Raw genomic sequence first — 26,508 nt, forward strand, 5'->3', positions numbered from 1 at the left:
GTCTCTCCTCAAAATGTTTAGCCAAGTACCATAGTCCCTACCGTGTACTGGAGCGCACCTCTCCGGTTAATTATGTCGTGGAACCCCTCACGCCGTCTCCTGATCTCCGCCGCCGAGGACGGGAGACCGTTCATGTGCAGCGCCTCAAGCCCTACTAGGACCCCGCCGTCTTGCCATCACCCTAAGTTGCCAGGATGGCTCCTCTTGTCCCCGGGGTGATTGTAAGGCTAAAGAAGAAGATGCGTCTGATGATTTGCAAAGACGAAGAAGAGGTGGCAGTGCTCGAGAGTTTTTGCCAGTGCTACGCTTGTGTGTCCTTCGCCGACCTGGTCCTGGACTGCTGCCGTCGCCCCAGTACTTGGTAATAACCCCCCCCCCCCCGTTACAGCAAGAATAAATACCATGTTTAAATCTGGTTTTGCCAGCAATAAATGTGTTTTGCTCGGGCACCAACTTGGCAGAGACACAGTAGCTGTTTTAGTAAAAATATATTTGATGGAGCTGACATCTGAAGTTGTTCACAGTGATTACATGTTTGCTTCTAATGTGTGACCTTTGCTCCTTTACCTAGACACGCCAACTATAAAAAATCTGTTTTCTTAGGCGTTTTGGATGCCGCAGTGATGTTTGCTGCACTTATTGCACTCCGAGATAAGTCTTCCCCATGTGGACGGATTTAAAATGAAAAAACTTGCATTTCATTGTGCATTCATGATTTTTATTTTTTCAAACAAGTAAAACAATCATAATGTCAACACTTTTATAGCAGCACTGTCTGGTCATGACCACACAGAGCAGTTCCAGGTTACTGCATTGAAATATCATATTCAATGGTTATGATGTAGCTTCATCTTTTATTAACGGATTTCTGAAATTGCTCAAGAAACAGCACACTTGAAATACTTGTTCAGCAATGTCAATCATAGAGATTGGGAATGGCTGATCTAATATCCTGAAGCTTTTTACCCGTGCTATAGCCCGTTCAACATGTACCCTTGCAGAGGCAATGCGTCGCGTTTCATGAACCGCTGCTGCCGGCATCTGTTTCTCGTGGCGCTCACGAAAGGGGGGTCGATAGATGGTCACCCCTGCGGGTATGTAAGGAAAGGTGAAACCCTTGTCGACCATGATTGCATCGCCTTCCACCAACTGATCAAGCAACCCGGTGCTTTCGAGGATGGCCTTGTCAGATACAGACCCACCCCAAAGGCGCGATACAAATGCTAAATACCCATCAGGGGTGCACCCTACAAGCACCTTGTATGTATGTAGTGTTTGTAGGGTGAAAATGTTTGCCTTTGTGCATTTAGTGATGATGGTCGTTGAATTCTCACTTCTGTTGCATCGAGAATCAGGCGCGTGTCCTCAAATTCCTGAAAACACTTTGGCAGGTGCGGCTTGATTTGTTCTCGAGAAGGCAGCGTGGTGAGGTTTTGAAGCTCTCGTTTCAGTAAGTTCACCCACGTGGTGAAGGAGCGGCTGACCTGGCTTTCGCTCATGACAAAGTTGCGTGCCAGTTCTTTGCCACACATTCCTCTTCTCAGCCGAACCAAGGTCATAAAGAATTCGTTGGCCAATTCCCAATCTCTTGGGCGGCCACGAAGGTCACTTTTTCTCCTCTTGCCAGTACCCCAGTAAGACATTTCACTGGCGCGCGGTGTGAGGTATTCAAACAAGCCTTTGAAAACTTCGTAGTTGGGCAGTCCAGTGTAGTGCATGCAGTTGTTTGGATCATGTAGTGTCTTTAATGAGAGAAGCCTCGACTTGACCCTGTCCAGCTTGCATTCAAGTTTTAGGTTCCTCTTCTCAAGAACAAGCACTGTTTTTTGTAGTTTGCCTAGTTCACGCTCCATTCGTGTCACTTTGCCACAGCTGCATTCTTCACAGCTGCACCCCTGCATTGAGTGTGCCTTGGTATCTGCAAGTAATGCCAAAGGAAAACAGATCTGTTACCTTAACAGAGAGAGCATTAAAGCTAGAAGTTCCACGGCAGCTGCCCGATAGCTGTGTTGAACTTAGAACAGGAAAATTTGGATGGTGTTCACTTGTACAAGAATAAAGCTACATGTATGACTGCCATGTCAATTTTGCAACAGATAAAGAGCATCTTGTTGACATAAATTAAATAGAAACATTCTGCCTCACTAAGTTTAGTGCTTCAGAGTATGGTACATCGTCTCTTAAAAAATCTGCTCATATGTCCCCTGTAAATAATGCAATGGACTGTATGGAAAGCGTATTGTGCGAACAACAGCTTCTGTAAATGGTGATGTTAACAGATTCAACATATAAAGATGGCGAGAAAGGTATCAACGTTTGCATGCACACATGAGCTCACCATTTGCAGAAATCTCCAGCTGTTCAAGGTCTTGAGGAGGTACTACACCATCTGCAGCCATCTCAGTGTCGCCTGTAAATATGAAAAGATGTCTGCCATGACAACAGCTCTGTGCGGGAAGCAACCATGCTATGAGCTGATGATGTATGTGCATATGAGCTCACCATTTGCAGAAATTTCCAGCTGTTGTAGCTCTTCAGGAGGTACATCCTCTGAGATGTCCACAGCCATGTCAACGTCATCTGCAAGCATAAAGATAAACTGCCATGAAGACGGCACCTAATTTCAGGAGGTGCAGTGTAAAAAAGGACGCCAAGAGATGAGTCTTTTACAAGTCATTAAAAAATTGCATGCCAGGTCCTTGATGAACTGTATAATTAGTGCTGTACAAAAACTTGCTCTCAACTGCCAGGCACTGCTGCTAAGCCCCTGTTTGGCTTTGGCACGGCCCATCAAGTGTACTCTTGTTTACTTGGTAAATAAAGATATGATTATGGTTTTCTGAATAGAATAATATGTTTTGCAAGCATTCATCACATTCACTTTATTCCATATTTCTTCCGGAACAGAAAAATGCGAGGACAAGGACTAAAAGCCGCTATGTAAGCAGCTTGAGTAAGGCCCTTGGCCCTTTTCTGGAAGTGTACAGTGGTTACTGGTAATGCAGCAATGAAATATTGTGGAGGAGCATAGTTGCAAAAAAATACCTATCAAGGTAAGGCAAAATTCTGCATAATATCAATACATGTTGCGTTTAAGAAGCTCATACTCACAGTTCATAAATGTGGAGTTTTCTGCAGCAGTCAATGCATTACAATATAAAAATATAGGCAAATAGTTCTTGCATATCACCGTAAAGCTCCTATAACCAGTCGGCGCAAAAATACATGCTTTAAAGAAATTTATACCCTATACATAGAAAATCTATACATAGAAGGCACAGTATGTACAGGGTCGGTCAAAAGTTCCCAGGTCAGAAGGCCCGCTTTTGAGCAGTGTAGTCTGGCAGTTACGACCCCCCCCGAAGCCAAAAATCTTGTAAGCTAGGAGAAGCATCGTTATCACCTCTGAAAAACTTTGTAGCTTCACTGCCATAATAAGCAACAGCATATGCTGCCAAAAAGCAAAGCCTGTGGCCTGAGAACTTTTAAGCAACCCCGTACATACTTCGGAAATAAAACCACAAACCCAAATACATGCATCTATGCACGAGGTTTTCCTGAATTTTATGCTGGACTGCACATCTCTAATTGCTTCAAATTATAATTATAGTACTGTTATCTATTACTGAAAATCTTAGCTGCTTCTAAAATATTTCATGCGTCCAGGTTTAGGTGCTGTTTTTATGTCTGTGTCATTAAGTTGGTTCAATAATACAGGCAAGCGATGTTTTAATCTGTTAGAACCATTATTTGTACACGAAAATGGGACTAGCCAAGTATTTGTGCCTCATCTTGTAGGGGAACTTTCAAAGGTTGTCTCAGATTGTAGAGTATGAGAAAGCACTGATTAGCTTACCATATGCAGAATGCTCGACCTCTTCTAGGTCCTCATGCGGTGCGACATCTTCTCTTAGGCAACTTGCACTGATGTCAGCATCCTCTGTGGGCGAAAGAATAATTTGAGGTGCTGAGCGCATAGCATTCATCTTCCCTCTTTGCTTGTAGCAGCTGCTGCACTGGTCACGAACAGTGAAATACAGTAGTGAAATTCCCATTCTTAGTCTCATTATTCAAGTTTGCACAAACCCAGTACTTGCTTCTGTGCAGTACTATTCATATTCTAAGCACCTCTGCTAAAAGTCGACCCTCTACTCACCATGGAGCCTGAAAATGTTGATACAGGCTGTACGTACCAATAGAAAGCTGAGAGCTGTGCAAGTGTCTTCAAACTTGACATTTCTTTACGTAATCACACTCATGCACATACTGCTGTTGTTGGAAAAACAAAACATGGCATGTAGCCATTTCCAAGTTTAGGAGTGGAGCAAGTGTTTTATGCACTTGTCTAATTTTATTGTTTAATTAACAAAGTTGCCTGCCAGGCAAGTTGGTATAGCGTTCTAAATTTTGAAAGCGCTCAGAAAGACGAGGACAGTACCGTCCAGTTCTCTTGTCTTTGTCTTTCCGGGCGCTTTTAAAGTATAGAAGTCAAGTTCTATACACAATAACTCATGGGCACTCAGCTTCAGATTGAAGCCAATAAAAAATTAATATTTTTAAAGTCAAGCGTAGAAATGAAAAAAAATTACTAGAACAGAATTTGACAATCTCTCTTCTTATTCTGTTATTAGAAGAAAACTCTTGTTGCTACCCTGTACAAAATACAATATTATGATGCTGAATAACTTTGCATACAGGACTGGAGTAAACTGAGCAGAAGAAACATACACATTTTTAGTTTATTTAGCAATGAGAATGCTTATGCTAGGTGTCTCACATGTCTTTAGGTTACTGTGTTTTAATGGCATATACCTTCAATGGATTTCACTTGGGTCGGTGAAAGGGATGTTGGCTGTTGTGTGGCAGCAAGTTGATCAGCCAGGTTGTGCCCTTTATGCAGCTGGTTTCCACTAGTAGCACCTGGAATGACGTTTCGCGAGATTTAGTGAGGGGCGCATATATCATGAAAGCTGAAGCATACACAGCCAGTGAAACCAATAGCAACGAAAAACTGTGATGCCATATGGCACATAAAATGAAAGGAATAGTTTCTAAATATTCTAAAAGTGGTGTACACTGCCACCAATAACATATTAAGTACTGAGAACTCCTGGAAACAAACACAAAGCTGCAAGGGCAAGCTTTGAGAACACATATCACTGGCCCACAGCAAACGTAGTTTCTCGATCACTGGACTGATCACAAGGCATAAGTGCATGCTCCCGTTGAAATATCAACACCTGCGACGCTTACCGAAAGGCAGTGCAATAACAGTGCAACTTTCGCGCTCGCTGCTGTACCCAACGCAGTGTCTCATAACGCTTGCACAGACGCGCCTCGCCCTTGATTACCATGAAATGTTCGCAAATAGTCCATTGGTACAGTGATATCAAGCTGTATATTTTTTAAAGCAACAATGACAGTTTTCATTACCGCTATTTTCATGTTATTACAGCGCTCCTAAACGTGACTGCGGCAACGTTCCTCAACCGAGATTCCTCAACCGCCGCGCTCAACCGAGATTCCGAAAAAGGAGCACATGTAGCTGCCAGCATAATCTCTTAGCAGTATGAAACTTCGGGCTCACCTTTCTGTCTTTTCAAACTACGGTTGTGCCGATCCACGGCAGCTGGACCCGGAGTTCTCTTGTAGCAAAACACATTCGGCACGTAGTCAGGGTGCCTCATAAAAGTTGACGGCCGCCCTGTAATTTTCACCGATATTAAACGTTTAGTCAAACCGAAGAAGGCTCGTCATACTTCCATGAACTCGTGCATAATAACACGACGGCCAACACAAAAAAAGACTGCACGGACGGTAGCGCATCGACGGAAACGACACGGACGGAAGCGCTTCCGTCCGTGCAGCCTTTCTTTGTTATTTTACGCTGGTTCATCAAAGTATGGAAACCTAAGTATAGTTCAACAGTAAGTGGTGCTCAACACTTGTCATAAGTCTCTCAAGTGTGCTTCTGTACTCACCTGTGATAAAATGCGCGCTGCAGATGCGTGAACGGTCGTTCGGCTGCCACAACGAACCGTCTACATTTTCCCTCTTCACCGCAGCTATCCATGCATTTCGCTTCTCGGGATACAGTTTCGCCGATGGAAATCTAAAAAACTTCACGTCCGTTGTGCCATAAAAATAGTTACTGCATCCATACGCGACGCAGTGCGCTGGCATCGTGTCGGCGCGCGCGGCCCAGCAGCGTAGAAACGGCGGATCGTCTGCTTGCTTTCCAACCAAACTGGGGGCGCTAGCGTCGCACTTTTTCCGCGCAGGCGCAGAAGGTTTTCTGCAAGTTGTCAATTAGCAGTCAATTAGTGCTGAGTTATTAAGCAGTAATTAGTCAATAATTTGTCATTACTTCGACATCAATTATGCGTGACGTCATCCAGCGGTGACTTCACCAGTGTCAAATAGGCTAAGTGGTGCGGAAAACGCTTTCGCCTCTACGCACTTTAGACTGTCAAAGTGCCCCCCGAATTTTTTTTTGGCCCTTACAGGGTGGTACGGCGTGTGAGTGACGTTAACTATGAAGTGGTTCCGGACGGTGTTGCGCAACCCCGACGGCGACAGCCCAGCTCTGACATTGTGCACGTTGTGCGGCTTGAGCCGTACTATACTCGGTCACCCAGACGTGTTGATGTCTTGGAACGCTTCAGTTGCGGAACTTTGTTCGTTTTTTTTGTTTATTTTTGTTACATCGACAGCGCTCTTCTTTTTCATAAGGGGGGAATAATGCCACCTAGCACTGCCAGGTAGCGCATAGCTGACGATGTCGAAGTAGGGCTCGCGCCTGAAATTCTATTTGTCTGATAATTGATTATGGTGAACATTATCAAGCGATGCATTTGTCAACGATATTTCAAGGTGGGCAAACCGGAGTACCTGAGATAGTCAGATACCGACACTTGTGTTCTGAAGGCGAAGTAAATAGAAGTGCTTCCCCCCCGACCCCCCCATTGATATACATATAATGCACGTTTTCGCGTGTGGGCCTGCATTACGCCTACATCGCATACTGCACAGGAAAATATTCTAGAGGCAGCTGACATTTGGTCAATAAACAATGCAAGAAAGAGAGAGAAGACAAATAAAAATTGCCCACAATTCCGTTACTTCGTAATGCGAAATTTGAGCGCAGCTCAACAACTGCTTCAGCTTTTCGATAGATTGAGGCAAAGAATTCGAGAGGGATGTATATGCAATTACAGACAACTTCTTACTTTTCTCACACTTTCCTTCTTAAAGAAACACTCCACTAAAATCTCATGATTGTCATGAAGGAAGCTCTGTGGTAGTGGAGATAAATGGATATATGCTCGACTTCCAGCACCAATGCCTGGTTCCAAAGACGAGGTCTGCGCAACTATTTCGCGAGGTTGTCACAGCTGTGGGAGCCGTTACGAGCGAGAGGAACGAGACGTTCTCCCGCACACGTCGTAAGAAATTCCCGCTTATCTTTATATCTACATCAAAGTCACCAACCACCTTTCCAGGTGTCAGCGTTTTTGGCCCAATGTTGTCAATGCCAAAGCATGCAGCGCACATCTCTCACTACCTCCACGTCGCTTAAAGAACGATTGAGGTGTCCACTGTTTCATGAGGGCAGTTATGCGCCTTCCCTCTAGTTCATGTGTTTAGCGAGATGTATGAGTGAGATACTGCGCATTTCTTCTTCTCAAAAAAATACCGAAGATACTTTGGAAAATTTGAAGTTTGCTTGGCAGAAGCCTTGTGGTTAACCCACTGCCGCTCCCCGAACCGCTGGGCGCGGAATCACTGGGCCGCATCGGCGCTATGCGTCTCAGTCACTCAACTGCAACGAGACGTCTGGCGAAGGAGTGGCGTTGTAGCTGCCACCGCCGACGCGCGCGCACTTGTTCTACCGCTACTGTGTGACGTTACGGTTGCTATGCACTGCTACGCCCGCCACCGCCGCGCTGGTTGCTAAGGGGGGGGAGGAGGAGGTGCTTTCACTTTCTCCTTTCCAAGCACCCCCTGCGTTGCTTTCGCAGGTTAAAGGGTGTCCACTGCTGGCTACAACGGACAACTGCGACGCCGCGACACACGCGCGCGCGCGAGCACACACGCACATGCACGCACACACGCACTCACACGCACACACGCAAACGGGCGCGCAGGCACCCAAACACACTTTACAGTTCAGATCTCGACGAGGCAGATCTCTCCCGGAATGTTCGCATTCCAATGCTTATTATAGTTTCCGAAAGTGCGTGATAAAAATGAGCTAAAAATAATTTTTCTGTATTTCACTTGCTCAGACAATGCAGCCGTTGGAAAAACCAAACAGATAAACCGCTGCCGTAATGGAGGGCTTCCGAATATCTTAGATTGGGTCGCTATTTCTAACGGACACTTACATGACACAGCCAACCTCCCCTTTCGACGCCATCTAAGCGCAGCCGCCAAGATCGGGATTAAACCCGCATCCACGGGGTTCCTACCCGAGAACCCTATTCACTGAGCCATTCCGGAGAGTGGAAGGGATTCTAGTACCACCACTGGTGGGCAAGAAAGGTATTCTGACGCTGGGACAAACACGGCAGCGTAATGACCGACGGCTGTCCCAAATATTTCTTCAAGAAAATGCTGCGGAAATCGGGCCCATCTTGGTGTTGGCGCAATGATGCACGTCTGCTTCGTAACGCTTTACCAAACGTGTTATCCCTAGCAATATAAGGCACCCATAACGAATTGGGCTCAACTTGCTTTCTTAAACCGCAGATCTTCCACTCCCCCCCCCCCCCCCCCCCCCTCCGCCCGAAGGCGGTCGTCTACACAGCCGGAGTACCTGCAGGTGTTCCAACCAAACTGCGGCGGCCGCATTTCGATGCAGGCGACGAGTTTGTTCCGTGCGATGTCAGTGCTCGTTAAAAATCCCCATGTTGTCGAAATTGTTCCGGAGCACTCCACATGGGCACCTCTTCCTTCCTTTCTTCTTTCACTCCCCACTTACATTCCCCTTACGGCGCGGTTCCGGTGTCCATCTAAATATGGGAGACAGTTACTCCGTCATTTCCTTACCGAAAAACGCAACCAATTACCCCTGTTTCTTACTCCTTCATCGTAGTCGTCTGAGTCGGCGTTGGCTTAACACACCACCTGACAACCATGAGAGGTAGTAGAGGAGCGAAACGCCTCCCGCCACGGCGAAAGTGGAGGGAGGATTGGACAGGCAGCTGGAAGGTGACTGCCATGTGAAGATCCCGTAGGGTGGCTAGCAGCGTAACACGCCACCTTCGAGCTGCGGCAGGTGGCGTCTGAAGAGCTGTGCTGAAATTTCGCAATACCGACCACCGTAGTCGTCTGTCAATTTTGGTGGTTTTATTCATTTAGCTTTAATGGGGAATCACTTGACCGCTTTCAACTGGCTCCCCGCATAAGCTAGAAGATAGATGCGCTGGACGCCCGTAGTGTACTGAAACAAGTTTGAAAATGTGTGTGCACCATATCCAACCAATGTTGAGTCGTTAGAAGATTTTCTTGGAACACATTGCTGAGACATGGAGTGAAAATTTCCTTCTTTGTTTGAATGTAGGCGTGCAAATGATCAGTATAGATACAACGGCAGACACCGCAGGACTTTGTCAACGCAAGAGACTCCTGGCTAAGTGCTGTAGTAATTTTATTGCAACATGCAGAATGTCCGCAGCCCGACTTTCTCATTGTCACTGGAAGCAGGAATTTCGAAACGAGCTCTGCGTAGCGAAACTGATTTCGAATGAAGTTGTCATGAATATTTTTCACCAAGTAACGCCCTATAAGAAAAGGAGCATGCCCCGAGCGGCCAATCCCGCTGTGGTCCACAGTTTATCAATGTGAAAGCTTGGTTTGTGGCTCATCAGGAACGAACCGCGGAGTCAGCGTTTGGTGGTAAAACTGCCAGATGACGTCAGCGTGGTACACACACAAAAATAACATTTATATCTAAAATGCAGACGTTTGAACCAAAGTTTTTCAGATTCCTATGCGAGCATACAGCTCATAGCCTATAAAACAACGTTGCATATTGGCGAACAAATGTGAACGCAGGGTATGCTGTGGGTGGGTGTATCACTACAAAGGAAAAATAATATAAAAAGGTAAATAAAATTAAAAACGAGTGAAAATACGCAAGCGATGCTTTCGCAATCATAGCACATAAATAGACGTAAGTGCCCTCCGCAAATTTTGCGGTATACCTCTTTCAGTATACAATGTTTGACTTTCAGACAAATATCAAGGTAATGGTGCTGTGTGAAACTCTAAAATGTCACTTATTAGCAAGAGTGCCGCAGCGCGCAACATTGAGTAAAGAATAAAAGCTGCGAAATCTTGCATTTACCTCCCCGCATTAGTAAAAAAGTCGTTAATATTGGACGTCCATGACATTTCAAGAAAACTACGTCTCGTGTGACGGCTACTCATGTACACTTAATTATGTGGTAAGGCGCATTGAATTATACTCCAGTGGCAGGAGCATTTATCTGACATTGGCACGTATATCTGAAGATTTCACTGCCCTTAACAGGACAGGTGCTCTCTGAGGCTCTCCGTATCTAAACACGTGAATGAGCACAGGGTACAGCGATATCCCTCTGCGATAATGTGCGTTAGCATATGACGCTTCATAGATCCTCGCGCTGACTCTGCATAAGGGCATATATCGCACTTGAAGGGTCATTCCCAAGTGTGAATTTGCTTGTGCCGATTTAATTGTGAAGACTGCGCACTTGTGAAAGGGCACTTATCGCACTCGAACGGCTTTCGCCAGTGTGCGTACGCTTATGTTGGGTGAGATGGCTAGAGCTTCTAGTTGCAAAAGAGCACATGTCGCAATTGAAGGGTTTCTCGCCAGTATGATTTCGCTTGTGCAGAGCTATATGGTCAGAGCGGGCAGCTGTAAAAGCGCACAGGTCGCACTTGAAGGGTCTTTCTCCAGAGTGCGTTCGCTTGTGCCGAGTTAAAGCAGTAGAATACGCAGTAGTAAAAGGGCACACGTTGCACTTGAAGAGTTTTTCTCCAGAGTGCGCTCGCTTGTGCCGAATTAAAGCAGTAGAATACGCAGTAGTAAAAGGGCACACATCGCACTTTAAGGGTCTTCCTCCAGAGTGCGTTCGCTTGTGCTGAGTTAAAGCAGTAGAATACGCAGTTGTAAAAGGGCACACATCGCACTTGAAGGGTTTTTCTCCAGAGTGCGTTCGCTTGTGCCGAGTTAAACAAGACGAATAAGCAGTTTTAAAAGGGCACATGTCGCACTTAAGAGGTTTCTCACCAGATTGCATAGTAGTGTGTGGAGTGACACATCCAGACGCTGCAGGTGTAAAAGTACACGTGTCGTGATTGAACGGACTTTCGCCAGTGTGCGTGCTATTATGCATAGTGACATTTCTCGACTCTGTCGCTGTCAAAGGATAAGTGTCGGTAATGGAGGGGCCATCGCCAGTGGGCATAGTATAGTATGGAGTTACACATCCAGACGCTGCAGGTGTAAAAGTACACGTGTCGTGAATGAATGGACTTTCGCCAGTGTGCGTACTATTATGCGGAGTGACATTTCTCGACTCTGCAGCTGTCAAAGGATAAGTGTCGCTAATGGAGGGGCCATCGCCAGTGGGCATAGTATAGTATGGAGTTACACATCCGGACTCTGTAGGTGCAAAAGTATACGTGTCGCGAATTAACTGACTTTCGCCAGTGTGCGTACTATTATAAGGAGTGACTTTTGTCGAGTCTGCAGCTGTAAAAAGACTAGTGTCGCTAATGAAGGGGCCATCGCCAGTGGGCATAGTATAGTATGAAATTACACATCCGGACTCTGCAGGTGTAAAAGTACATGTGTTGCGACATAATGGGCTTTCATCAGTGTGCGTAAAGTTATGAGGAGTGACATTTCTCGAGTCGGCAGCTGTAAAAGGACAAGTGTCGCTAATGAAGGGGTCTCCGCCAGTTGGCATAGTATAGTATGGAGTTACACATCCGGACTCTGTAGGTGCAAAAGTATACGTGTCGCGAATTAACTGACTTGCGCCAGTGTGCGTACTATTATAAGGAGTGACTTTTGTCGAGTCTGCAGCTGTAAAAAGACTAGTGTCGCTAATGAAGGGGCCATCGCCAGTGGGCATAGTATAGTATGAAATTGCACATCCGGACTCTGCAGGTGTAAAAGTACATGTGTTGCGACTTAATGGGCTTTCATCAGTGTGCGTAAAGTTATGAGGAGTGACATTTCTCGAGTCGGCAGCTGTAAAAGGACAAGTGTCGCTAATGATGGGGCCTCCGCCAGTTGGCATAGTATAGTATGGAGTTAGACTTCCAAACTCTGCAGGTGTAAAGGTGCACGTGTCGCGAATGAACGGACTTTCGCCAGTGTGAGTACTATTATGTGGTGTGACATTTCTTGAGTCTGCAGCTGTGAAAGGACACATGTCGCGATTGAAGGGGCTTTCGCCAGTGTGCGTATGCGTGTGTGGAGGTAATGTTGTAGAGTCTTCAGTTGTAAAAGGGTGCATGAAACTCTCACATGGTGGTCCTTCTGTGTGGCACCGCACATCTCCCTTACCGTCACCCTTCGCACACACCGCTGGGTCCTCGGAGCATTTAAATGGTTCTTCTCCTGTCTCGAGGTGAATGTGTCTCGTAACAGCGGCAAAGTTCACTGAAATGAAGGCACTGGAGGGGCAGCCAAACACATCTCCTTTCGATGCAGGTGTCTCCTGCCTGAACGAACTCTGTTCCATGACCGAATACGGCGCTAGGGGTCTGTTCTGGTAGTGTTCACCGCCCTCCCGGGATGGTCGTTGTCCGCCAATGAGCCAAGAACACAACTGCTGTCATGGTAGTCAGGAAACCGCACCGCTTCTGCGAAAAAAGTTAATAGAATGTGTGCAGTTAAGGAAATTTAGTTTTTTTTTCGACTTACTGCGAAATATTTTCTTTCATTGGTACAAGCATGCCAGATTGTTGTTTGCATCGAGAGATAATTCTCAATAATATTGAGGTTAAAATAACAAACAGGACGCGAAAAATTTAAGGAAACGCGCTACGTCAACGACATCTCAAGCAATCAGGACGGAATTCAAAAAAGCATTCAAAAAGTGCCCGTAGCGTATCTGCCGTCGTATGTGGATCTGCGGAGTTACTTGGAGCATGTTAAGGCAGCTCAAGCATGCCAGATTGTTGTTTGCATCGAAGAATAATTTTCGAAAGATTGGTCCTAAGATAACACAGAGGAAGCGAAGATTTTCAGCAAACGCACCAAGTCAACATCTCAAGCAAGTGAATTGAACTGTTTTCCCTGTGTTGCTTTGGCAGGGCCGAATATAAAGGCTGCGAGAGCGGCTGGTCGAGTGCACCGCCCCCTACAGTACGTGGCAGCAGACAGCGGCGCAGAAAAAAAAATACTGCGATACAGAGGATAAAAAGATCAAAAAAAGTAAGTTACCCCTACAGTGTCAGGCAGGAAACTAAAGTACAGAAAAAAATAGGCACATATGTACGCAAAAGCAAAGGGAAGAAGAAAAAACAGTTTCAGTACCGTTACAGAAGCCGATCGGTTTCAAAGGGATTATCGCGAAATTTCAGCAAAATTCACATCAACTGTTTATTATGTATATTGGTACAGTATATTGGTACTGTGTTCCTTTTTTCATATTTGTTTTCTTTGTCATATTTGTCTGTATTTATGAACACCATTCCCTATTTCGAAATTCACTGCTCGTGCCTTTGTTCTTTTTTATTCTTTTTGTGCTTACTTTTCTCTTTGAACTGGTTTTACAGAAGTTTGTGTATATTTTTCACTAATAACATTTTTTTTTCATGTAGACTGTGTATGCCTCTGAATCCGCCCCTCCCATCTGTAATGTACGTTTGAACCCTCAGGATATTATAAATAAACAAACAAGTAAATAAGTAAATAAATAAATAAACAAACAAACAGCATTCAGTGTGTTCAAAAGTGCGTGGCAATGTGTTTTTAATATTTTGGTCACTTTATGTAGTGCAAATGTTTCAAGTTACCAGTGTTCGGGGTGTCTGCTGCGAACTTGACGAGTGTTAATAAGAAGCTCTTGTGAGGGCCGGAGGAGGTTGGTATTAATGCGAAAGCATTTTTTTGTGTCACGAGTGGTGCGTACAGCACCTCTCGGCAGAGCATGTGATCAGAGTGTCAGCGCGAACTGCCAGTCGTCCATTATAGGGGTAATTAATAGAATGGTTTAATTGAATAATTTTGTAAAAATCATGAAGAATGATTAACTCACCAAGATGATTTACGAAATGGGTAACTAACTTATTGAACGCATTTATTAGTTGAATTAGTGAATCATTGCAAATATTGTTCTGTAAAATAATTGAATCGACGATTAGTAATTAGAGAATTAATTATTGGTTGCTTTGGTCTATTGGGGTTTAACGTCCCAAAGCGCCTAAGGCTATGAGGGACGTCGTAGTGAAGGGCTCCGGAAATTTCGACCACCTGGGGTTCTTTAAAGGTGCACTGACGTCGCACAAATTACGGGCCTTTAGAATTTCCCCTCCATCTAAATTCGAGGCCGGGATCGAACCCGTATCTTTCGGATCAGCAGCCGAGCGCCATAACCACTCAGCCGCCGCAGCGGCTGCACACACGTAATAATTAAACAACGAATTCAATTAAATCCAATTAAATCGCCATTATCATTAGTGAATTGGTTTATTGAATAATTAAACTAATTAATCACTTCACTTCTTAACTAATTAATTAGTTAGTTAGTTATATTGATTTTAATGGCGCAAAAGCAACTGAGGCTATGATGCGCCAAACACAAGGTTGGAGGTTTTGTTAAAGGTGAAGCTTTTTATACTTAGAGTTTGTTTAAAACGCTGGCTTCCTCGAGAAACCTAAAAATACATGAGATGTCAACCAGTGCACGATCGCCTAAAAGTAGCATGGGGTGTAATGGAAGTCTTTCCCTATAAAATGTTGTAAAATATTTCTTTCTTAGTTCTTCTAGTTTGACACATGAAATTAAAATGTGGTTCACTGTGAGTTCAGCACCACACATTTCACAGAGAGGTGTGTTTTGTTTGGTTAGCAGAAAGTTGTGCGTGAGGTGGGTGTGTCCAATGCGGAGCCGACATAAAATAACTTCGATAAAACGTTCTTGATGCCTGCATGATTGCCATTCCCCTAAAATGGGCTTAACAGAATGTAATTTATTGTTTGCGTGCTCTTCCCATGCTGCCTGCCACTTTTTTTTGAGTTTACTGTATATAAATTTTAAACAATCCCTGTGCGGTATGTTCACTTGCTTTATTTGGCTATTCCGGGCTTGTGCAGCGCATACATCTGCTTTCTCATTACCTAAAATTCCAACATGGCTAGGAACCCAGCAGAATTTAATGTTATGCTTTTGATTTGTGATTTTAACTATGCTATGTATGATGTTTCCTATTATAGGTTCAGCTGCATTTCTGGAGTGCAGTGCTTTAAGCATACTCAGGGAATCGGTGTAAATGATGCTATTTTTGATATTCTCTCTTACTATTTTTTCTACAGCTACAAAGATGGCATAACACTCAGCAGTAAAAACCGATGCGCATTCTGGTAGTCGCATTATCTGTTTATTTTTTCCCTGGATTACTGCACTTCCAACGTGACTTTCTGTTTTTGAGCCATCGGTATAAAATTCAATGTAGGTGTCATACTTTTCTTGTAGTGCAAAGAATTCCTGTAATATGTACTCATGTGGCGTTTGCTTTTTATCTAAATGTGTCATTGTGAAGTCACATACTGATGGTAGGCTGTACCATGGTGGCAAACATTCATTCCTTTGTGCAATATTTGGTAGGGCATCTAGCACTGTTAGCTCTTCGCATTTATCTTCAAAGCGCAGTAGTAATGGTCTGATAGAGTGTAGTTTGTTGATGAATAATCTTTTAGATGGGCACTTGGTGACAATTGGATGGCAGAGATGTTTCGGAAGAGAACGGATTTTTAAGACATGTGAGCATGTAAGGGCAATTCTTCGATCCTCAAGAGCGGCTTCATTAGTTTCAACGTAAAGGCTAACTACTGGTGATGTTCTGTATGCTCCAGATGATAGGCGCAGACCAAGGTTATGAATGGGGTCTAATCTTTTTAAGTAGGATGCTCTTGCCGAACCATATACTATGCACCCGTATATTACCCGTATATGCACCCGTTAATTACTGGACAGGCTGGACAGAGTAGGCTGGACAGAGTAGATAACAGATTGTTGAGAAATCGGGATGAAGAATCAATAAACAGCCTCACTAGGTATCTCAACCAAGTGTGGAAAGCAGGCGCTGTCCCCGAAGAGTGGAAGAAGGCCAAGATCACGCTTATACACAAGCAGGGCAAACCTCGGAGCTTGGAGAACCTCAGGCCGATCTCACTAACATCATGTGTAGGGAAACTGCTTGAGAAGGTCGTCCTGACCAGACTGACCAAATACATGGAGGATAACGGCCTCCGGCCAGGTGAAATGGCCGGATTTAGGCCTGGGCTCACCACCCAAGATACAATGCTAAGACTCTATGGAGATATAGTAGAACAGCTGGACCTCGGCAATCTGAAGGCGATCTTAGGTACAGATCTTAAGAAAGCCTTTGACAATGTCAGCCATGACGCCATCCTTGATGGGCTAAATGAGATAGCTGTAGCAAAAAACACCTACAACTACATCCGATCGTTCCTAAGGGACAGGACTGCTATCATTACCTTTCAGGGCATCACATCCGATGAGTTCCCCGTGGGATGTAGAGGAACCCCACAAGGGGCTGTCCTCTCCCCATTTCTCTTTAACCTGGTAATGAGGGACCTTTCCCGCAAGCTTAGAGAGATAGAAGGCTTAAACATCAGCCTCTACGCAGATGATGTAAATGTCTGGCTAAACAAAGGAGGCGAATCAGAAATGAAAGAAAAGCTACAGAAGGCAGCTGATATCATTAACGAGCATGCGAAATGCGTGGGTCTCAGCTGCTCTCCGCAAAAGTCGGAGCTATTTGTAGCAATGAGCAAGCGCAGTCAAAGGGTACCGGCAATCGAGGTTGCACTTGAAAATAGCACGATACCAATTGTCGAGGAAATAAGAATCCTAGGCATGTATATTAACAGAAAAGGGAAAAACAAAAGTACGCTGGACAAGCTCAAAGCGCAAGCTGAACTTGTCGTCAGAGCCTTCAGAAAGGTATCTAGAAGGGGGGAAGGACTCTCAGAGTCCAGCAAACTAAGACTCACGCAGGCCTTCATCGTTAGCAGGATATGCTACGCAACCCCATTCCTGAAAATAAACAAAACCGAAGAAAAGGCATTAGACATAATCATCAGAAAATGTGTCAAAAGAGCGCTAGGGCTGCCCATTTCCACATCCAATGATATACTGGAGAAAATGGGCCTGCATAACAATTGGAGAGAACTGACTGAAGCGGTTAGAACATCGCAAATCGAAACGCTAACATCTACACCCGCAGGAAGAAAATACCTAGAGCTAGCGAAATGGGTAACTGTAGATAGCACAGTGAACACCAGAACAGATCTGGGAAGAGAAATAAGAGAGCATCTTACTATCGCTCCCATACCCAGAAACATGCATCCCATCCACGACAAAGGCAGAAGGAAAAGCAGGGTCGCACAGCTGGCTGCTAAGCTAGGCCAGATGCCACTGGGAACCGTGGCCTACACGGATGCCGTAGTAGGCAAGCTAGGAGACACTGTCTCCGTAGACGTCGGGGACACAGGCAGAACGTTAGGCGTTGTAAGACACCTTGACTTAAAACCCCTTGTGGCGGAGGAGGTTGCAATAGCGATCGCTCTTACTCAGCCAGGTACCAAATACGTAGTAAGCGACTGCAAAGCCGCAATTAGAAATTACAGCAAGGGACGCATCCACGAAATGGCGGCTAAATATCTAAAAGACTTTATCCCAGCCCACAATATTCTGATCATCTGGACCCCAGCCCACTCGGGTCTGGTTGGAAACGAGGCCGCCCACAGGCTCTCCCGCTCCTCTTCACCCCGGGGAGCCGTGGACACCTCATACGAATTCAGCACTAAAGAGGAAACCAATACCTTTAATAGCATCACAGACATTCAGAAAAAGAACAAAAGGATCTATCCTCCTCCGGATAGATCACTTAGCTCGGCTGAGGCCTATGACTGGAGAAGACTCCAAGCTAGAAACTTCGCATCCCCGCTCTGGAGGAGCTGGACAGGAGGTGACACGAGGGAGGATGCGGAGGTGTGCGAGTTCTGCGGGCATACCGCTACACTCGAACACATACTACGGAGATGCCCCAGTTCCCCAGGATATGGCAGAATTAATAATGAAGAGGAATGGGAGACCATACTCAGCAGTGCCGACCTTAGCATACAACGATACGCTACCCGCCTGGCAGCAGAAGCTGCGCGACTATATCTTCGCTAGTCATCCAGCTGCGACGCTGCCCCTCCCCGGACGCCTGCGTGCGGACCCGGAGGGGCACGGGTCTTCTTCTGGCGGAAATAAAGTTTCTTCACTCACTCACTCACTTCTATCTGCACATGGCAGCGGTGGTAGCTCAGTTTGAGCCAGTCGGCAGGCCCGTGCAGTTTCCTTTTTATCCTTCTCTCAGTCGCAACAACAACAACAACAACAAAATCGTTCTGTGGGCTCGGTGACTGCACCCCAGTGCAGCCACATAACCCGCTAACCTTTGCTGCGATGCAGGTTGGTAAATCATATGCCTGATTTGCCAAAAGAGCAAGCAATTATGTTCCACAGGGACGTGTTGCCATTGCCGTCTAGTGTGCTACTGTTGTTCATTCTTTGCTATTGTTTTCAGGAGATATTGAAACTAACCCTGGTCGTAACGGCGACAGTGCAGTACTCGGGGAACTCCGGAAACTAACCGCAGGCCAAACTCAATAGCCGAAGTGCAGGGCCTGAAATGCCAGCTCACTACTACGGATAAAATCATAACCGAGTTAAGCAATCGTATGGCTGAGCTCGAAACACACTACCAAGCACTACTTCACCTTCGAAACGACATTGAAAAGATGCAGCCTCACACAAGCAACATGGCTCGTATAATCTACGAACTAGAAGCCCGCATAGATGACGCTGAAAACAGGTCACGCCATAACAACCGCATCTTCTATGGTATCCTTGACACTACTCATAGCGAAACATGGGCATAATTTGAAAAACTAATCACTGATGTTTGCCGTAATAACCTTTAAATAGATATAGAACCTCGCGAGATAGAAAAAGCTCATTGCCTCGGTCGTCACTCACAAGATAAGAATCGTCCCATAATCGTGAAATTCAAAAGTTGCGAAACTAAAGAATCCCTCCCTTCCAAACGGCAAAATCTGGACATGGTTTAGAGCGTTGGAGAGGACTTCTCGCATGCCGTTCGTCACGCGCGAAAACAACTTGTTAAATTTGCCAAAGCCAGGTCTGCCAAGTTATCATTGCGATTTAAAACACTTCACATCGGCTCGAAACTGTATATTTTTGACACTTCACTTACACCGTAAAGTAACTTCCGTAGCAATCGTCCCTTCACCCTGCGCCAATAAAACGCCAGCGCGCGACACCCTCAAATGTTCTCTCATTTTCCGTGATGTCACTAACATCCGCAGCTTCCTCCCAAAGCATGAACTCATATCCAACGCAATTTCGTCATCCAGGAGCAATATACATATACCAACTGGAACTTGGTTGAACAGTGACGTTTCCGACGATGAAGTTTTAACTGACTTACCCTAATTCAACGTCCTCCGAAACGATCGAAAAGACTCGCGGAGGGGGAGGGTTGCGGCGGGGGGAGGGGGTGTTTTTGTTGCAATTCACCGAGGTATATCATGCTCTATTGCACACGGCACATCTGATATGGAATCATTATGGCTAATTTGTTGCGCTCCTCCAAAAGTGCTTCATGGCGTTTGTTATAGGCCCCCGGAGTCAAACCCAAACTTCTGTCGACATTTGAACGATACTATAAATCATCTTGTTGTTAAATACCCAAATGCGCGCATTCTCTTTTTCGGGGACTTCAATTATCCGGACATCGATTGGCAGCGTTTAGGTACTTCCTCATTACATGCAATTCAGAGGCCAAGAAATTCATTGATGTCTGTTTAAATTTTAACCTCAGTCTCGGGACCTCCTCGCGTCACGCATTCAATCGCAAACACCCCTTACCTAATACTGACTAATAGCCCTGAGTACCTATCATCTATTAGTTACCTTCCAGAAATGAGCGACCATAAAATCTTACATGCTCTATTTACATTTACCCCCGCTCATAAGCACCCATTCAGAAAAACAACCAACATTTACGATAAAGGGAATTACGATACAATAACTGAAAACCTAAACATGTTTTTTTTCAGAGTACCAATCAACATTCGACACTCACTCTGTTCACGAAAACTGGTTGATATTCAAAAATCACTTAAATATGCTGTCTAATGTGTTTATCCCCAGAGTTCCTTTCCAAAATAACCGCATTAAACCATGGTTTACCAACGATCTAAAACGTCTAGAAAACAAGAATAACCGCCGGTTTCGTACAGCCAAACGCACTGACAATCAAGCCGCTTGGGAAAAATACCTCGCATCTGAGAAATCATACTTGCAGTCCGTACCGACAGGCGCTCATTTTATCACACTGACTTACCGAAGCTACTAATCAGCAATCCTAGACAATTATGGCAGGTTTTAAATCCTAAGCACAGTCACGATATTACAATGACTAACGACTTGCACGAAGCGGTTACTGAGCATGAATGCGCAGAAATATTTATTAACGCTTTTGCATCTGTTTTCACTGGTGAATTTGACACGCCTTCGCAGTTACCATCGCTCAACACAGAACCCATCATGCCAGCTATCACATTCTTCGTAGATAGAATCGCTTCCATAATTGATAACATGAAACTCATCATCAGCTTGTATGAACATGATTAATACAAAACTGCTGAAATATGTAAAATCAACATGTGCAGTCTACTTTGATTTTTTCGCAGTCGCTCTCTTCAGGGATCATTCCAGATGAATGGAAAACGGGGAAGGTCGTTCCAGTCTAGAAATCAGGTAACAGAGGCTCCCCCATGAATTATCGCCCCATTTTATTAACTAACGTTCCCTGCAAAATCACGGAATATGTCATCTACTCTCAAATTATAAATTTCTTAGACTGGAACGATTTCTTCCATTCTTAAGAACATTGGTTTCGTAAGGGCCTGTCTTGTAAAACCCAATTAGCGTTGTTCCTTGAAGACTTGCACACTAATCTTGACCGTAAGATACAGACTGATGCCATCTTTCTAGATTTTGCGAACGCTTTTGATATAATTCCTCACCGTCGTTTATTAGTAAAATTTGCACAGCTGAACTTACATCCTAACATACTACAATGGATTGAGTAGTTTCTCACTAATCGTCCTCAATCAGTGTTTGATAACGGGCACCTGTATAACAGCTTCCCGGTTACATTATTCGTTCCGCAAGGATCTTCACTCTGCCCAATACTCTTCTTAATATATATTAATGACTTAACTGACCATGTTTCCAGCAGTATTCGAATGTTCGCTGACGACTGTGTTATTTACCGCACTATTAATAACTCTCATAATCAACTTAGTTTTCAGACAGATCTTAACACCGTGCCTAATTGGTGTAACAACTGGCGGATGTTCCTCAATCCTAATAAATGCAAACTCTTATCCTTCTCTTGTCGCCACAGACCGCATCGCTTCCAGTATTTCATTTCTAACACCTCGATTGAATCAGTATCAACTTATATGTATCTAGAAGTCACCTTCTCTTCTGATTCATCTTGGCGCACCCATATCGGCAATATCATTTCAGCATCGAATAAATCACTCGGTTTTCTAAAGTGCCATGTCCGCCTTGCACCCCTACACGTAAAATTACTCGCATATAAATCGCTTATCAGACCAAAATCGGAATATGCCTCTCCCATATGGAGCCCACACCAAACTAAATGCATTAGAAGCTGTCAAAATCGTGCCACTGGATTCATCCACTCTTCACACTCATATGACGTCAGCAATTCTTCATTGAAATCATTATCAGGACTACCACCCCTTTCGTTCCGTCGTCGCATTGCAAGTCTCACCCTTTGCCACAAATTATTTCATTCTTCACTCAATCAGTCACCGTATATCACAGCTGCAGCACGCATATCTAACCGCACAGTCATTCCCTACAAGTTGACCGGCCGCCATCGCATACTGCCACCTTTTCTGCTTCATTTTTTTTTCGACCAGCAACGGACTGGAACGGCCTACGCCGCTAAATCGTCAACATCGCTTCATCCTCTACTCTTCAAGAACATGTAACCGGTCACCTTCAGTGCTAAGTAATATTTTCTGTTTTGATTGCTGATTTCATTAAAATCCCATCCCTTATGAAATACCACCGATACAAGGTGGCTCTTAAGGAAAATAAACTGAACTGAGCTGAAGTGGTGCAGTTGCCCTTTAACGTGTATAAGGAGCCGTTTTGCAGTGTCGATTCAGAGCCAGTCGTGAATGAACATGACTTTAATGATGATGGCTGCAGAGAGTCCGCTGATAGCAATATCGCCTCTCTTGTTTATCAGGTCGGCAACCTCGCGGCCATGAAATTCCACATCTGTGTGGACGGTTGCCTTCGAAATGCACGTTAGCCTCTGAGTAGGGTCAGTGCTGCGTCGCGTATAGAAATATGGCTCCGGCTTTTCGTCGTAGTTTTGATGGTCCACGTCATTTTAGACTTGTCTCGCGTCACTTTCGGGCTCAACTACCTGCGCGGAGTCGTCGAAGTGGAAAGAGGCGTCGTCATGCGTTTTGCTCAGTGAAGAAACTTGGAAGCTCAGCCCTAGGGACCCTCAAATCACGCAAACCTGTGTCTCGGTCCGCCGAAAATGCTGTGGCATCCACTCTCGTGACGCATTCGACCAAGCGCACTCGAACCAGATGACTGCGGCAAGACTTCGCAGTTGTAGTTTGGAGCTAAAGTGACACTATTTGCAGAGACCGCACGTCTACTCTAGACAAATGTGATCGCTACAGTACTTAACAGACTGGAGGAAGTGAAAACAGCTAAGGCATTTTACTGTCGTCGAAGAACACAACCGACCGCTGCTCTCAGCCGTGCTGAATTTAAAGCTGGAAAATGAACTTTCGAGGCGACGTCAAAATGCTAGGCCTACTATTTCGCACAACGTTGAATCAGTAGCGCATAACTGCGGTAATTCGAGGTAAAATCCGCCGCGTTAGCTCAGTGGTTATGCGCTCGGCTGCTGCCCGAAAGACGCAGGTTCGAACCCGGCCGCAACGATCGAATTTCGATGGAGATAAAATTTCGAACGCCGGTGTATTGTGCAATGTCAGCGCACGTTAAAGAACACTAGGTGGCGGAAATTTCCGGAGCCATTCACTGCGGCGTCCCCATAGACTGAGCCGTCTTGGGACGTCAACCGCATAAACCAATTCGAGATAAATATGGTCGCGCTCCCGTCACAGAGCGATAGAGCCACGTACCAAGGTTAAGAACCGACAAACGTTACAAAACTTTACGGTGATATAATCGACTCACTAATAATAACGCAGCTTCTTTCTCCTGTTCTCACGCTCTAGAATTTGTCCAGCTGCAGCTAAAAATCTACGCCGTCTTTCCCATCTCTCGAATCTGATTGATGAGTGAAGACTAATGCACCAATTCTTTAGGTGAGAGAATGCACATTCCAGGAACTTTTTACTTCTGTTCCCGCTCTGGACTTCTCGGGTATATCCTGTGCAGAAAATTTGATATTTGATGAAGGCTGCCTGGGTGCAGACAGAACGCGGGCTGCTAGTATGGGGCAGGCAGGAAAGCGTGCGGCTTACCGCGACACCCTCACCAAAAACACCAATCGAGGAATGTGCAAGACAAAAAATGTACTCACGTACGGTCTCCCAGAGTTGCGTCGTCGGCGTCCCGGTCCTACTTGGTCGTTCAAGGTAGAGCAGGCGCTGCAGATCGAGGTAGAATAGCTTGCGTTGGCGGCTTGCGAAGCGTCTAGACAAGTTGCAAGAGCGAAAAAGTTCACTTTGTGAGTGCTGCGCCATTCCAACGGAAAGGAACAAGAAGCAACACTGCGGGGCGCGTGTTAGGCTACACCTCGTTGTGCAGAAGTAAACTGGGTTGGAACAGCTGGTACTCTTTCATAAAGCAGAGCGAAAACGACGGGCGTATGAACAGGTAGACGGAAGAAAGGCTGAGTTCCACCAAATTATTTATTTCATATCACCTGGAATAGATATTAGCGCTGGAAACATAGCTATAACGCAACCCGAACACGAAAGAAAAGAGGCGCGCAGTGAGAAAAGGACTCACGCTGGGTCTCCCTAGATTTGGGTCTTCGGCGTTCACGTCCTGCTCGGTCATTCCGTGTTAAATCGACGCTGTACACTGAGCTACAACTGCATCACTAAGCAGCCAGTGTAGCAGCTCGACACCTTCGCAAGTCTTAAAAAGTACTCTGGTTCTCTGTTGCACACCGTACTGTTTGTCTGAAAACCACGCCCCCGCTCTCTCGAGTTTTTATTGTGGCGCCATCATGTGGCAGCCGCGAGGAACAAAGCTGCGCAGTGTTTTATTTTCTTGTTTTGTTTTATTCCATTCTTCCCACCGCCTTTCAGTAGCCAAGGCAAGAGCGGGTATGAAACGTGTACACATGAATCGTCTATGACAGATAACAAACAAGAAAAGAAAGGAAATGGGCTTACAGTCCGATTTCTGCGCAAGAAACCAGCCCACAAACAAAAATAAAAGACGTCGCTTTTACATGCAGGGCAGGAAGCATCAAAAACATCTTTTCTGAGAATGAAACTAAGCACATACAACTTACTGGCTTGATCTGACTGCAGATAAAAATGCTTCGGGTGATGATAGGGTGGCTACATTATGAGTAACCAAGCCTAATATGCTATTGTACATGGAAAGAACGACATGTAGCATTGTTTCTGCACTGAGGGATTACAATTGTTTTCTTATGTTCGTACGCACGGTCTTTCGCGTTCTGTTATCCTCCATATAAGCCTGTAGTTCTTTTTTTTTGTATGGTAATTGATGATGGTGAAGAACGCTGTCAAACGATGCATCTTTAGACGAAATTCAAAGGTGGGCAAGCGGAAGCGGCTGAGAAGGTTAGATACCGAGACCTGTCTTCAGTAGGCGTGACATATAAATCGCAGTGCTTTATTTTAACCACACCCTCCTGCCTAGACTTACAATGTGACTTTTTGTATTTGGAATTCATACCAAATCTACACCATGTTGTGGATATGTAAATATTCTAGAGATAGGTAATATAATCGCATTAAACACTGAGAAACGGAAAGTCAGGGTGATAAAAAAATTATGGGGCAGCTTAACGGAACTCAATGCGATATCGGATGGGCGGCAATGTGATAGCGGTGTGCTCTGAATCCGTTACGCACGGATAGAAGTTGATGAAGACAGCGACATCCAAACCACAGAGGCACGTGAGATCGGCAGTGAAACACGCGGGACATGCAGTTGCGGAGATAGCGTAGTGGTCTAATTCAGGGGTCACTGCAGCTGTTCTCTAAGTGCCGCCGCATGTGCTGCGGCAGAACGGGCTTTCGCCAGTGTGCATAGTATCATGTGGAGAGACACTTTCAGACTCTGCAAGTGTAAAATTACCCGTGTAGCGATTGAAGGGGCTTTCGCCCGTGTGCGTACTACCATGTGGAGTGGCATATCTAGACTCTGCAGCTGTAAAAATACACTTGTTGCCGTTGAACGGTCTTTCGCCAGCGTGTGTACGCTCGCGCCGAGTTAACGTTGCGAGAGCCTTGAGCTGTAGAAGGGAACATGACACACTCATACGGTCGTCCTCCTTTGTGGCACCTCATATATCTCTTACCCTCGCACTTCGCAAACACCGCAGGGTCCTCGGAGCATTTAAATGGCTCTCCTCTCTCAGTGTGCATGTGTCTCTCAACATCGGCAAAGTTGGGTGAAACGTAGGCGCAGGAGGGGCAGCTGAACACATCTCCTTTCAATGCAGGTGTGATCTGCCGCTCCTAACATATCAACCCTAAAGAAGGTGCCGAGCCGGCACCGGACGGGAGTTCTCTCATGACAGCTTGGTCGGAGTGTCAGTCTTTTCTTTACAATTCGGATCTCGACAAGGCAGATCTCTGCCGAAATGTTCTCGTTCCAGTCCTTATAAAGTAGCGTACAGTGCTTAATAAAAGTGGAGTGACAATATTTTTTCCGTATTTGACTTGCACAGACAATTAAGTTACTGGAAAAACAGAAATAAACAGGTGCTTTAGTGGAAGGCATCTGAATATTTTGGGTGACGTGGTTATTTTAAACGTACAATAATATCGCACATCCAACCAGCGCTTCCGACGCCAAGGAAACAAAGCCGCCAAGGCCAGGACTAAATCCGCATTCTTGGGGCTCACCACCCCAGCACTCTAGTCACAGA

General features: G+C 45.3%; 1 pseudogene; it reads right to left on the reverse strand.

The window, feature by feature from the left end:
• Positions 1–834: 834 nt before the first annotated feature.
• On the reverse strand, positions 835–6,183 carry LOC149336592 (uncharacterized; annotated as a pseudogene).
• Between the last annotated feature and the right edge of the window lie 20,325 nt (positions 6,184–26,508).

Source organism: Amblyomma mixtum, chromosome 7 (assembly GCF_055824585.1).
Source record: "Amblyomma mixtum isolate Tamu chromosome 7, ASM5582458v1, whole genome shotgun sequence".
Classification (NCBI taxonomy): Eukaryota; Metazoa; Arthropoda; class Arachnida; order Ixodida; family Ixodidae; genus Amblyomma; species Amblyomma mixtum.